Source organism: Triturus cristatus, chromosome 5_2 (genome assembly GCF_964204655.1).
Source record: "Triturus cristatus chromosome 5_2, aTriCri1.1, whole genome shotgun sequence".
Classification (NCBI taxonomy): domain Eukaryota; kingdom Metazoa; phylum Chordata; class Amphibia; order Caudata; family Salamandridae; genus Triturus; species Triturus cristatus.
This window is the reverse complement of record NC_140588.1, coordinates 254,179,924-254,193,979: the sequence shown is the minus strand read 5'-3', so window position 1 is coordinate 254,193,979 and position 14,056 is coordinate 254,179,924.

Below are 14,056 nucleotides of genomic sequence, written 5' to 3'. Positions count from 1 at the left end.
GTGCTGCGTGGAATGTTGGTGTGGTGATGATAGATGGAATGTTTGGGTGCCTGGGATCTTAAGTGTAACAGTTGGAGTATGGGCTGAGCAGGAGGCAGACTGCTCCTGGTGGTGCTGCTTCACATGAACTCTAAAACCTGTATCTGCAACTCAATAAATCTACCTAAAGTACACATTGGCTACTGGACTTAATTACTACAGAATTGCCCACTTTTCTGGAAGAGATTTCATAGGAACCACAGAGAGAATGATTCCCATAAGTGTCAGGAGACAATCCAAATAAAACATGTTCTCTTCAGTAGAGCCAGCGTAAGGTGACCTTGAATTCAATCTCTGAGACAATAAAATCAGAGTCTGATGTTCCATTGATTAATTCACTTCCAAGAGGGCGTTTGTTTTCATTCTGTGCCTGAACTCCTTTATTACCTATTAAGCTATTGAAAGTGCCACTCCATAAAGACAGAGTCACAGCATGCACTTGTCCGCTTGGCATTCCTATCTATATGAATCCTCTTTGCAATGACAATAAATGATGTATATTGGCATCTCTGTCTTGCAATGATGACCAAACCCTGTTACAGACATATAATATAATTTAATAGAATTCAATTTAATTTAAAAAGGCATTTATGAATTGTTGCTGCAGGGAACTGTAAGTCTTTATATATGGAACATTACATTGTATCACTTACCAGGGCCAATTCAGAAAAACATTTATGAGTAAGGGAAGAAGGACTCTTCTACATACTTATACATGCCTCTGTGAATGAGCACAGAATCATCTGGCTTCTCATTAGTAAAAGTGAAAATAAAGCACAGTCCTTTAATTTCCCGTTTATTCTCAAGAGTACATCCGAGAGTACTACAGGAGTGCAACATTACATACTACAAAATGCCCTGTCAAAAGGTCACAGGGCGCTGGAGTGAATGGCACACAGCAGCAAATGTTGTAATGACTCAAAGAAAAACCTAAAGGAAGTGTGACTCACGTTTTTACCCCCGTAAGATTTCTTGAGGGGTCGGGTCATCCTGGTCTTGATGAAGTTATGCTGTAGAATGCCATTAGGAAAAAGTACACAGTTCCACGTGGTCCTTAAAGGCTCCAGCTATCTCTTACTCCTTTTTCTCTAAATCCCACACCCGAAAACCTCTTTCCTCACCCTTTAGTATCTGCATCAATAGTTGACCCCCTCCCCCGTTCCAACCTCTGCTCAACCCCAACACCAACAGCTCCTTATCAAAGAGGGAGTATTTTCTGGGCAGTAGTAGATGAGGCTTCAGCTGGGTAGAAGTTACTGATCCGTTGCCAAAGGCCCACAGCGGTGGAAAGAGGCTCCCCGTGCAAATCAAGACGCAACTACACACAGAGAGGAGGGAGGCTACAAATGCAACAGGCCTCTGTGGAAGGAAACCTTAAAGCAACTCACCAACAGCAGTGACGGGCCAGCACGAAGGAGTCATGCGAAATTGCTGAATGTATGCCATTACACCATGTGGCGTAATGACAGTGAGTTTGCAGCAAACATTTAGCAGAGGACACAAGGAAGGATGTGAACATCTATAAAGTGAGTGGCTGTTGTTAGTGCAACTAGTGTTTTTTACACTTTTGTAGCACGAGAAGGATACTTGCATCCATTTTGGACAGGAGGACGCATTTGCGCTATAACATATAGGGCTAAAAGTTCGATTTGCTTTTCATATAATTTTGTGAAATATTGCACATTTGCGCCAATTACGAGAATTTTGCACATCCCTAGTCTAAGCCCGACACGTTCGTACAATAGACGGAATGAACAGGAAAATCATTCGCTCAAGCTTGCACTCCACTTTCTGCAATTTCTCTCCTACCAAACTAACTAGGAAGAAAATATTCTTTCTGACATGAAGGCCAATGCCTACTATTCTTTTTAATGACTCTGCAATCTTCAAACCCAGAAATCATCTTAATTTTGTATTCAATTATATTTCTTTTTTGATTTTTTAAGAAGTAGCGTGTGTCAATTCATATCGTTGCCTCAACTTCATTCTTGTTTCCTATTTCATTTCCCATTTTCAAGGGGGGCCATGTCATTGATTTCAGCCTCCAAGGGCCTTTTGTTCAGTTTATATTGCACATGGCCATTACTTTCCACCATATTGTTTCCTTCGGAAACAGCCTTGAAAATGGTTATTTTGTAATGCAAAGAAAAGGAATATTTTAAAACAAAAACAGGCATAATGATTTCAGTTACCTACATTTCCTGGGCAGACGTATAATGAACCTCTGGAATAAAAACTACAGCAGCACCAGCATAACGAGAGCCTAGTTGCACACATTTCAGCTAGTACCATGTCATGATGGTGACGTTCAGTCAGTGTTGGTATTTCAAGCAACAAGAATTAACATTCTTTACATTGTATGCCCACATGCGTTATGTGAAATCTGAAACAGTAACATCCAATACTTGGTGCAGTTGGCAGAAAGCATGTTACCTCTCACAGTCATGACATGAAACCAATTAGCAACAATATATGTTTCTTCTGGGGCTTCAAATAGTCTGCATTTGCAACCTCATACCTTAAACATAAAAGCCACAGAAAAAGGCATACATGTGTGAATGTACTGTGGAACGAACCCCCTGATATGAGACTGAGAAATATGAGGATGCTGCTGGTATTAAGAAAACATGGTATGAGCAACCTCCACAATCATCTGTAATTTCAGAGGAAGACAAAATATTTGTAAGCATTCAAGAAAGTTATAGAAATTGGGGAATTGCCAGTATCCTTACCCAGCTATCCTTTGTACAAGAATAGCCTCCATTCTATTTTAATTAAATGTGTAATTCAAATTACTAAGGAAATAGAAAGGCATTTATGAGTGTGTCTAGCATTACTCGTGCTACATTATTATGTCACATGCTCGTGAATACAAAGTGCAAAGGAGCTTATTCTTTCTCTCATGTGTGGAGCTCTCTAAAAATGTTACATAGACCTTGTTAGACCTGGCACCATTGACGTGAGTCTCCCTTCCATTTTTTGCTGCTGCCTCGTGTGTTTTTGCTGGTTATAGATGCTTTGGGCACTGTGCCACGGCTGTTCAGTGCCACAGTGCAAGTGCTCCCTATGGTATATTGATGTATGGATTAGTGACTCCCTGATTGGCTTGATTGGTTTACTTCTCAGGCCCTAGTACAGTGCACTGCGTGTGCCCACGGCTTGTAACCAATGCTGCTGGTGGGCTTGCAGCACTGATTGTACCACCCACCGGAGCAGCTTGTAAAGTGTGTCTCAGGTCTGCCATTGCAGAGCCTGTATGCAGTCTGGTACTGCCATGCTGACTGGGCAAGTGCACCCACTTGCCAGTCCCTAAACCTTCCCTTTTATACATATTAGTCACCCCTATGGTAGGCCCAAGGGCAGGGTGCATTGTAGGTAAAAGGTAGGACCTGCCCTGATGTGTGTGGCATGTCCTGATAGTGAAATACAGCCATTTTCATTTTTCACTATTGCAAGGCTACCTGTTGTCCATAGGCCAGAATGGGCAGTTTCATTATTACATTTTATAATCCTAACTGACTCAGGGAACGTGGTAGAAATTTAAGTTCAGTATGCCTGAACTCAGAATGATAAAATACATTTTTAGTGAAGTTTTTTTTAACATTTTGTGTTTGAAAATGCCACTTTTAGAAAGTGGGCATTTTCTTGTCTAACCATCCAAACCTGCCTCTGCTAGGCTGTGTATTCCTTGTCTGGAGTTGTTTGTGTGACAGGAGCTGGGGGATTCCAGGAGACAGGGTGAGTCAGCACAAGGCTGAATAGAGAGATCTGCATCTGGATGGGTGGGAGGGGTTGCACCTGGGACCTGAATAGGGCGGGACCTTCCCTCCACAATGCTGGCTCCACCTACTGTGATGTGTCTGATGTCCCTGCCCTGCACTGTGAAAGGAAAGTGGGAGACGTCAACAAAGTGCTCCAAGACTGACCCGAACTGGTTTGGGCTAGGCAAAGGCCTCTCTGCCTTCAGATAACAAAGAAAGAAGGAGTATAAATATTGGGACCCAGACCCAAGAACTTTAGATCACTTCTGGGAATCAAGACAAACCTTTGCTGAGAAGAACCATGAAGCTGAAGGAGGAAACTAACCCTGTGCTGTGTGTTTGGGGGTTGGCCTGCAGTGGTTGCTTCATTACCAAAGAGAGGAGAAAAGGACTGAGTGTGCTTTCTATCAACTTGAAAAAGAATCTCCAAGGGCTTGAACTAGAGCTTGACTCCTGCCTGAAGTCTAAGGGATACAAGACTTCACCAACCAGCTCCCCCCTGAATTCCCTTGCTGGGAATTTGAAGTGACTGCTGTTGTGCTGAGCCTTCTGAGAGACTACGTGTCGCTGGGAGCTGGAAGCGCGACGCAACAACGAGAAGCGTGTCGCCGCCGCAGCCACTGTCATCGCATCGCCAAGGAAGCAAGCCACCGCTGCCGCTGTCATCATCGCATCGCCGAAGCACGGCACATCGCCGGAGAAGCAGGACGCTGCCACAGAGGTCATCATCGCATCACCGGAGAAGCACGTCGCAGGGCCTGTTGCAGCTCCAAAGATCATCGAGTCGCCGCACGGCCATCAGGCTTGCACGCATCACACCAATGTTGTCGCATCGCAACCAAGACGCCATTTTGTTGCATCGCACCGGAGAAGAGTATCGTATCGAGGTGCCAGCATGTCGCATCGCACCGGAAAGCAGTAAGAAACCGACGCACCAACTTCCCACACAGTAAGGAACTGACGCATCCACTCCCCTGCGTGTAAGGAACCAACGCATCACCTTTCCTGCAACCCTTATGTTTTCTTTTCGCTACGCATCTGAGGTACATTGAGAGTAAAGTGCCGCATTTACAACTTGAGAGAACTGAGCTATTTTATAACATTTGAGAGACTATTTTTGAGATTGTATGGTGGATTTTTGTCATTTGGTCTTGTGTTAAGTCTATATAAAAAGACTTATTTTTATAATACAACCTGTGTGGTGTCCATTTGTAGTGTTGTCACTGTATTACTGTATGTGTTCACAAATGCTTTACACACTGCCTCTGAGATAAGCCTGCCTGCTCGTGCCAAGCTACCAAGGGGGTGAGCAGGTTTTTTTTAGGAGTGTAACCCCTACCCTGACTAGATGCAAGGGTCCCTATTTGTCACAGGTACCTACCTATGCCAACTAGAAACCCCCAAATCTAACAGACCTCTACTCTTGAAGGGGCATATTTACAAGCCTCTATCACTTCAGGAACTTTTTCTGACGTTCCTGTGGCGATATGTGCTTTGCCTTATTTACAAGGCAGCGTTAAGCCACTTAACATGGCTTAATGCTGCCTTGTAAATAATGGGTTTTTACGGTGGGCGTTCCACAGCAACACCCATTGATTTTGTCGCTGCTCCATATTTACATGGGCTGTCTTAGTATGGAGCAGCGTCAAAATTAAGACCAGGAAAAACCTCATCTTAAATAGGCTCAATGAGAAGAAATGTTTAATTTCTCCTTGTTTTTGCTGTTTCCATGTGTGCTGCGTTGTGCGGCACACATAGAAACAGCAAACGACCTTTGATTGTTTATGTGCAGGAAGGGACACCTCCCTGAACATAAATAATCTTCCCCTCAATGCAGACACCCTTGCACTATGTTGCAAGGGTGCTTGCGTTGGTGCTAGCTGCTAAATTTAGCGGCAGGGCAGAGGGAAACACAGGGCTGCACCATATTGATGTAAATATGGTGCAGCCCTGTGTTTCAGAAGTGACAGAGCATGGCGTTAAGCCAAGGAAGCTAACGCCACATTCCACCACTTCTCTAGTAAATATGCCCAGTAGCTCTTAGTTTTAGACATAAAGGTGGGAGTGGCAAATGGGAGTGGCTAGAAAAGGGGAAAATGCCATATAAAGTGGGAGGAAAAAAGGGACAATTAAGAAGTGGAAGAGGTAGAGATGTACAAATAAAATAACACACCTACACAAGGGTAAATCATTTGCAATTCGCAAGGGTTACAATCACAGATAGTCTGGCTTTACAACAGCTCAAATCTGCTCCGCCAACCAAGTCTTGGATTAAGTCATGCATTACACATGGATACTCCCAGATACTGCAACAGAATCAGGTTTAAATAAAATGACTAAGACAATAACATTACCAGCACAAACGCCGACACATAAAACAAATTAAACAAAAAGAAATGTAATATCGCTTTAGACATTGCATACACCCATCACATTGTAAAATGTGAAAAAAAGAAAGCCAAACTAATCAAGTAAAAATGTTGGGCTTTGCCTTACTCCGGCTTCTGGCCTTGGTCCACTGGTGGATTTTAAGTACCAAAAACACTGGCATGAAATTGTGCCTAGGTCATAATAAACTAAGAACCGGCGGGCTTATTTATGAGAGAGCTGCATCACTTTTGCACCGCGTAAAGTGGTACATGCTTGTACCGGGCTCCCATAAAGATTTATGAAGCCACAAAAAGTCACCCTGAATGACTTTGGCATTTCATGTGCATTGCGGTGGGTTTTCCCACACAACACCCATGGAATTTGTCGCTTCCCCAGATTTACAAAAACACGTAAACCAGGGGAAGCACCAAATCCGTACGCCTCCGCACGTGAGGTGTAACGAGGAGAAATAACTTAATTGCTCTTAGTATTTTCCTCTTTCCATGTGTGCTGCATTCTGCAGCGCACACAAAAAGAAGAAATGTCTCTTAGGATTGTTTTTGTGCAGGAAGAGGCACCTTTTCTGCACCAAAACAATCCTGCCTGCAACAGAGGCACTATTTCACCTTGGTGCAAGGATGCCTATATTGCCTATATTGGCGCAAGGCCACTGAAATGGCGCCAGTGCACGCAGAAAGGACAGGAATACACTGTGTTGCTTAAATACAGTGCATTCCTGTCCTTTCACTTTGCCGTGGGGCAGCATAGCCAGGTGCCTTTCTCTGCTGCCCTATGCCAAAATGCCATAAATGTGGCCCGGGTATTTTTCCAATGACGCTTTACCTTTTTAGGGGCTTCATTTTGCCTTAAAACCTTCAATTTACATATCTCTCATTACCTTTATCCAATTGTAATTATTATAGTGTATTTCTGCTTAATAAATTGTTCTCTGATTTTCTAATTTGTTATGGGAAATTTATAAGGTTGTTTTCCTCACTTTAAAATCGTTGGGACGGCTTGAACATAACGCATATTTTGCTGGGGGGATGCCTGGTGTTTGTGCCATGGCTACCACAGGTTAAGAATATGTTCACTCTTTCAGGGCAGGACTGGTAACCCAAAGCAGCCCTGGCAATTTTCTCGGCCCCGCCCCTGGGAAAGCACTGCCTGGCCCCGGGAGGTTGTGAACGCTTGCTTGCTACCTTTGTTACTGGGGACAGATACTACATTACTGCTACAAAACCGGCCCCAGTATCAAAACAGGCCTGCACCCTTCCAGCCTCCCAGGGAATTGCCCGAGGACCGATACAGCCAGTCCAGCCCTGCACTCTTACTTGTGTTAGGAATTATCCAGGGAGGGTTTATTTAGTTAGTAAGGGTTTCCTCTTCCCACATTCATAACCCACTTTCTGGCTGATAAATGAGACTTAAAAATATACAGTCCATAGATAACGAGAAAGCAAACAATATAACAAAATATAATTCACATTTATTTACCAGCAAATGAAACTATTATTATAAATGTAAAAGACCACACGTAAAGTGACAGAAATAACAGTGTCCAAAAACAGAGATTAGCAACGAAATATGCAGAAATATGTGCAGTGTGCATAACTATGTGCCCGCTCCCAAAGCTGTGAATTCTTATGATAGCACAAATATTACTGTTGCTTTGTAAACATAAAATAGGAAAACCATTTGTCACAGCGAAAAAAATCAATGTATCTTTTGTTCAGAACTGATAGAGGGAACTGGATCAGGAAAGTAAATGGAGAGTACTGACGTAGATTTACGTCACCACTTTAGTGCACTTTTCTGTTTATTCAGACAAAATATCGAGTTGTAAATATCGGGAGACAGAAATATCTTGCGATACAAAAATATTGTTGTGCAGAAATATTATTGTCAAGAATATCGTTTTTTTTCCCGGTAAGTAATATAATTGTTAAGAATATTGTTTTCAATAACATATTTGTAAAAATATATATTTTTTATAATGTTAATGTATTTTAGTTCATATATACATTTTATTTGTTGTCATTGTTTGTATAATTGATAATAATATTTTTAAAGCAAGTTTGTAATTTAATTTAAGTGATATATAATTTTTAAATTAATCGCTAGTAGAAATTTATAGGGTTGTAGTGGGTTGCTAAGTTTGTAGGGGTATAGGGTGGGACGGTAATTAAGTAATAATGAATTAACAGGTAAATATAATTTTTATTATTAATAATTTAATTCATTATTAATTATGTATATTGAGTAATAATTATATTTTAGTTGCTATATTTTAGGTGCGGGCTACTGGTTTTGTAGGGCTATAGGGTGGGTATTTAAATAGGTAATAATTACTTAATGATTTATGAACACTTTATTAAGTTATATTAATAATATAGTTGGTTATTAATTATGTAAATTGTGTAATAACTTCATATTTTAGGTATGTGTTTTTGGGCTTGTAGGGATAAAGGGTAGGAAGTTTCATTAAGTAATAATTAATTAAAAGTTATCTATTCATCATTAGTTATTTATTTGATTATGAATTATGTACAATATTTAATAATGAATTATATATGTTTTAGTTGCGGGTTGCTGGGTTTGTAGGGGTATAGGGTGGGACATTAATTAAAAAAAATAATTAACAAATATTAGTTGTTAATTAGTTACTAGCTTATCAACTATGTAAAGTGTGGTATACTTATTTATTTTAGTTATATTTTAAGTGTAGGCTGCTGGGTTTGTAGGGATATGGTGTGGGAAGCTAATTACCTAATAAACAAATACATTTTTTGAAATTGATCATTATTTAATTGTTTAATGATCAGGCAAATTGTGAGGGGTTAATTAGTAATGTTCATTCAAATAATAGGGTTATTCAAATATGTAATGTGTTTGAATTGACATAGTTTCCCTACTGTTGCTTAGACTGGAGTGGGAATAGTAAATGTAAACCCTCCAAAGTCCAACACTTTTCCTACTATTGCACTGATTTGAGTGTGAATAGATAATCTTACCCCTGTGAAGTGCTACACCATCCCTACTGTTGCACAGACTGTAGTGGGAATAGTATATTTTATACCTCTGAAGTCCAACGCTTTCCCTACTGTTGCACTGACTGGAGTGGGAATATTAAATCTTACCCCTCCGAAGTTCAACACTTTCTCTACTGTTGGACAGACTGGAGTGGAAACTGTGAATGTAACCCCTCTGAAGTCCAATCCTTTCCCTACTGTTGCACAGATTGGTGTGGAAGTAATACATTTAATCCCTTCGAAATCCTACACTTTCCCTATTGTTTAACAGACTGGAATGGAAACAGTAAATCTAATCCATCTGAAGGCCAATGCATTCCCTACTGGGCACAGACTGGAGAGGGAATAGAAAATGTAACCCCTCTTAAGTCTAACGCTTTCACTACTGATGCACAGACTGGAGTGGGAATAATAAATGTAATTCCTCCAAAGTCCAGCGCTTTTCCTACTGTTGCACAGACTGGAGTGAGAATAGAAAATCTTACACATCCTAAGTACAACACCTTCCCTACTGTTGCATAGACTGGAATGGGGAAAGTAATTCTTACCACTTCGAAGTACAGAGCTTTCACTACGGTTGCACAGATTAAAATATTAGGAGGTCTATTAGGATAGCGGTCGGAAAACCACCCCGCCCGCCATGGAATTGGTGAACTACCACCCGGCGGTACCGTGGAAAAAGAGGCGGCCAAATTAGGATCAACCGCCAAAAAACACTGACCGCAGCGGAACGGGGCCAAGAAAATCTGCCCCTAGCGGGCGGTGAAGGCCAAAATCCGTCCACGGCGGTCGGATTCACGACGGAAAAACACCAACCCGCCACAAGTATAGCGGAGACACCGCACGGGAAATTAGGATATCCCCGATGGTCTCGCCATACGTACCGCTGTTTCTGACCGCCGCGGTCGCAAACAGTGAGGAATGGGAGAGCCAGCGGAAGAGCTGCAGCATAGCCACCGCTGCGGACGATCCGTGAAAAATATGGCGGCTGAATAACAAAAAGCACAATAAGGCCACAAAGTGCACACAGCAAACTAGCCATGCCCCCCAAAACCACAAAACACACCCCAATGACACAACCGCATGGCAATAAGAAAAAAATACAAATCCCAGGACAACCCACACAACACACCTGACAGCACTCCCCCATTTGGACATACCCACATAGCTGAGTATAAAACCAGCCCCTTCACTGACCACAATCCTTTGCAATACTCCACAACTGAGGGGCCCAACACCAGAGCACAAAGGAGAAGCAAATCAACATGCCATCACTACTCACACCACACACAGCACCACCACCACTTCCACACCTGCACTACTAGCCCCCCCTGCACATCACACACCATACACATCACTACCACACCAACCACTCACACCCCTGCACCCACAACCACTTTGCACACCACACACCATGGAAACACATAAAATGCCCAAATTCCCAGAGAGTGAGTTGACAGTCATGGTAGATGAGATAGTCAGAGTGGAACCACAACTGTTTAGTAGCCTGGTCCAACAGACACCATTAGCCACAAGAACACAAATGTGGGCAAGGATAGTCGAGAAGGTCAATGCTGTAGGGACCACCCCACGATCAAAAAAGGAAATCATGAAGCGGTGGCATGACTTGAAGAGGGTTGTCAAAGAGAGGAGGAGCAAGAACCGTGAGCTGGCACAGAGGACTGGCGGTGGCCCTCCCCTCCCATCAAAAACATTCACTCCATGGGAGGAGAAGGTGCTTGCCACACAGCATCCAGAGAGTCTCACAGGAGTACCCGGGGGAGTGGAGGCTGGTAAGTACAAACAAATGACTACTACCACACTGCTATATACTGCCTTGCACACTACAAAGCCACACCACCTAGGACAAATTCCATTCATCTGCACTACACACTCCCAAAAACATGTCTCACAGATCCAACACTCACTCACTCCCATTCACCCCAAACGTAGCTAGCAACATTACCATTATGGCATGTGTACAGGCAGCCAGCACTACAACTCCCACCAGGCTCCCTTGTCCCACAGCATCAGCAAGATGGGCCACTCCCCCCACCGCACCCAGAAGAATGTGTCAGCCATTACATTACCCTCATCTTCACAGTGAGGGTGTTTGTGGCTGCGAGGCCTGTACCACAACTCCCACCATGCACCCTGTCCCACAGCCTAGCAAGATAGAGCTCTCCCACCACCCAGAAGCATGTGTCAGCCATTACATTACTCTCCTCAAACTGAAAGGTAGGTATCCATCTTTCCTGGGAGGGTTTTTGTGGGTGGGAGGCCTGCACCACTTTTCCCACCATGCCCCCTGTCCCACACCTGAGCAGGATGGAGCACTCCCCCACCAAGAAGCAGTTGGAAGCCATTGTAGTACACATAACAAACTTACAGGTAGGTAGCCATCTTCACAGTGAGGGTGTTTGTGGGTGGGAGGCAAGTACCACTACTCCCACCATGCCTCCTGTCCCACACCTCAGCAGGATGGAGCACTCCCCCACCCAGAAGCAGTTGGAAGCCATTGCTGTACACATAACAAACTTACAGGTAGGTAGCCATCTTCACAGTGAGGGTGTTTGTGGGTGGGAGGCCTGCACCACTACTCCCACCATGCACCCTGTCCCACAGCCTAGCAAGATGGAGCACTCGCCTAACCCCAACCAGAAGCATGTGTCAGCCATTACATTACCCTCATCAAACTAACAGGCAGGTAGCCATCTTCATAGTGAGGGTGTTTGTGGGTGGGAGGCCTGCACCACTACTCCCACCATGCACCCTGTCCCACAGCCTAGCAAGATGGAGCCCTTCCTCCACACCACCCAGAAGCATGTGTCAGCCAATACATTACCCTCATCAAACTAACAGGTAGGTAGCCATCTTCCCAGGGAGGGTGTTTGTGGGTGGGAGGCCTGCACCACTACTCCCACCATGCCCCCTGTCCCACACCCGAGCAGGATGGAGCACTCCCCCACCCAGAAGTAGTTGGAAGCCACTGCAGTACACATAACAAACTTACATGTACGTAGCCATCTTCACAGTGAGGGTGTGTGTGGCTGGGAGGCCTACACCACTACTCCCACCATGCACCCTGTCACACAGACTAGCAAGAGGGAGTACCCACTCACACCAAGAAGCATGTGGCATCCGTTGTATTGTTCACCTTCACCTAACAGGTAGGTATTCATCTTCCCTGGGAGGGTGTTTGTGGGTGGGAGGTCTGCACTACTACTCCCAACATGCACCCTTGTCCCCCAGTACTGCAAGATGGAGCTCTCTGTACCGCCCATATGCATGTGGCATCTAATGGATCTCTTCAAACAAACTAACAAGCAGGTAGACATATTATTCTGTCTTGTGACACCACTGAGCAGGATGTAAGCCTCCACCACGCACACACCTATGTGTCACATAACAAAGTCAAATGTGAACACATAACAGGTAAGTAGTTAGTACGTCCACCTAGCCACAAAATAAATGGTGCCATATGACAACACCAGCCCTCTCATTGCACAAATATGCACACTGATCTATTGCCATGCACAGTGTGCACACAGCTAAGCAAAAGAAACTGTCACAGCAACCAAAGTGTGACACACCAATGCACATGTAGAAGAAACTCTGTGCACAATCATGCACAGCACCTATTGACATGTGTAGTGCCATGGGGCCAGAGCAACAAGGACCATTTGTAGGAAAGTGTCTCTATATATACTGTTCCCAAATAGGTACAGTGTGCATAGAGTCCACAGTCCCCAGAGGTTTGGCAGAGGCTAAAGTTACATATAACCTTACTTTCTACAGTGGTAGCTTGGTCGAGGAGTAAGGCAGTATCAGAGGACAGTGTAAAGCATTTGTTGTACACACTCAGTCAGCAAATGTTCTCACACACTCAAGAACCGAACTCTAGGCCAATGGTTTGAATATAAAAATATATGGTTGTTTTATTTTAGAACCAACAAGAGGTATCAAAATATACTTTCTCAGAAGGAGATGCTTTAGTTAAATACTTTGCAAAAGACAATTGACTTGGAATGCAATAGTTACTGTTTGTTGCAATAGGCAACACAATTTCAAACCCAAAAATACATTGAGCTCAATGGGAATTTTAAGTTATATGCAATTGATTACTTTCAGGATTACTTTTCTAACTCCAGGACTGGATCCTAGATTCAGTCCTGGGACAGTTCTTGGAAACAAGTTAGTAAATACTTTTTAGTTACTGTTGTGATTTTTAAGCAATATTTTGCTATTTTAAAAGTTGACACATAGAAACTTTTTCTGATCAAATTACCAACGTTATCCTATGGAAGGAAATTCACTTAGCAGGTAAGTGGGGTTATGGTTACTTTTTCCAGGTCAGTGTTGGATCCTGGATCCAGCACTAGTGTACCACCTGTAAGCAGTTGAGGAACTGTGTTTAAGTTATACAGGTGATTTTTAAGGAATATTTATAAGTTTGCAAAATCGACACAAGAAATTTCACAGAAAAACAGTCAATGGTTTCCTATCACGGCTAAAGTATGTTCTCGTTACTTTTGTAATCCAGTGCTGGGCTCCTAGGCTCAGTACTGGGACATCTATCTAAAACAGGTAAGTAATTACGTTTTCACAGTTGGTACGATTTTTAAAGAATATTTGTAGTTTGCAAAAATCGACACAAGCAATTTCGCTGAAAAACAGTCAATGGTTTCCTATGGAAGAAAATTCAAGTCACGTCTAAAGTATGTTCTCGTTACTTCTGTAATCCAGTGCTGGGCTCCTAGGCTCAGTACTGGGACATCTATCTAAAACAGGTAAGTAATTACGTTTTCACAGTTGGTACGATTTTTAAAGAATATTTGTAGTTTGCAAAAATCG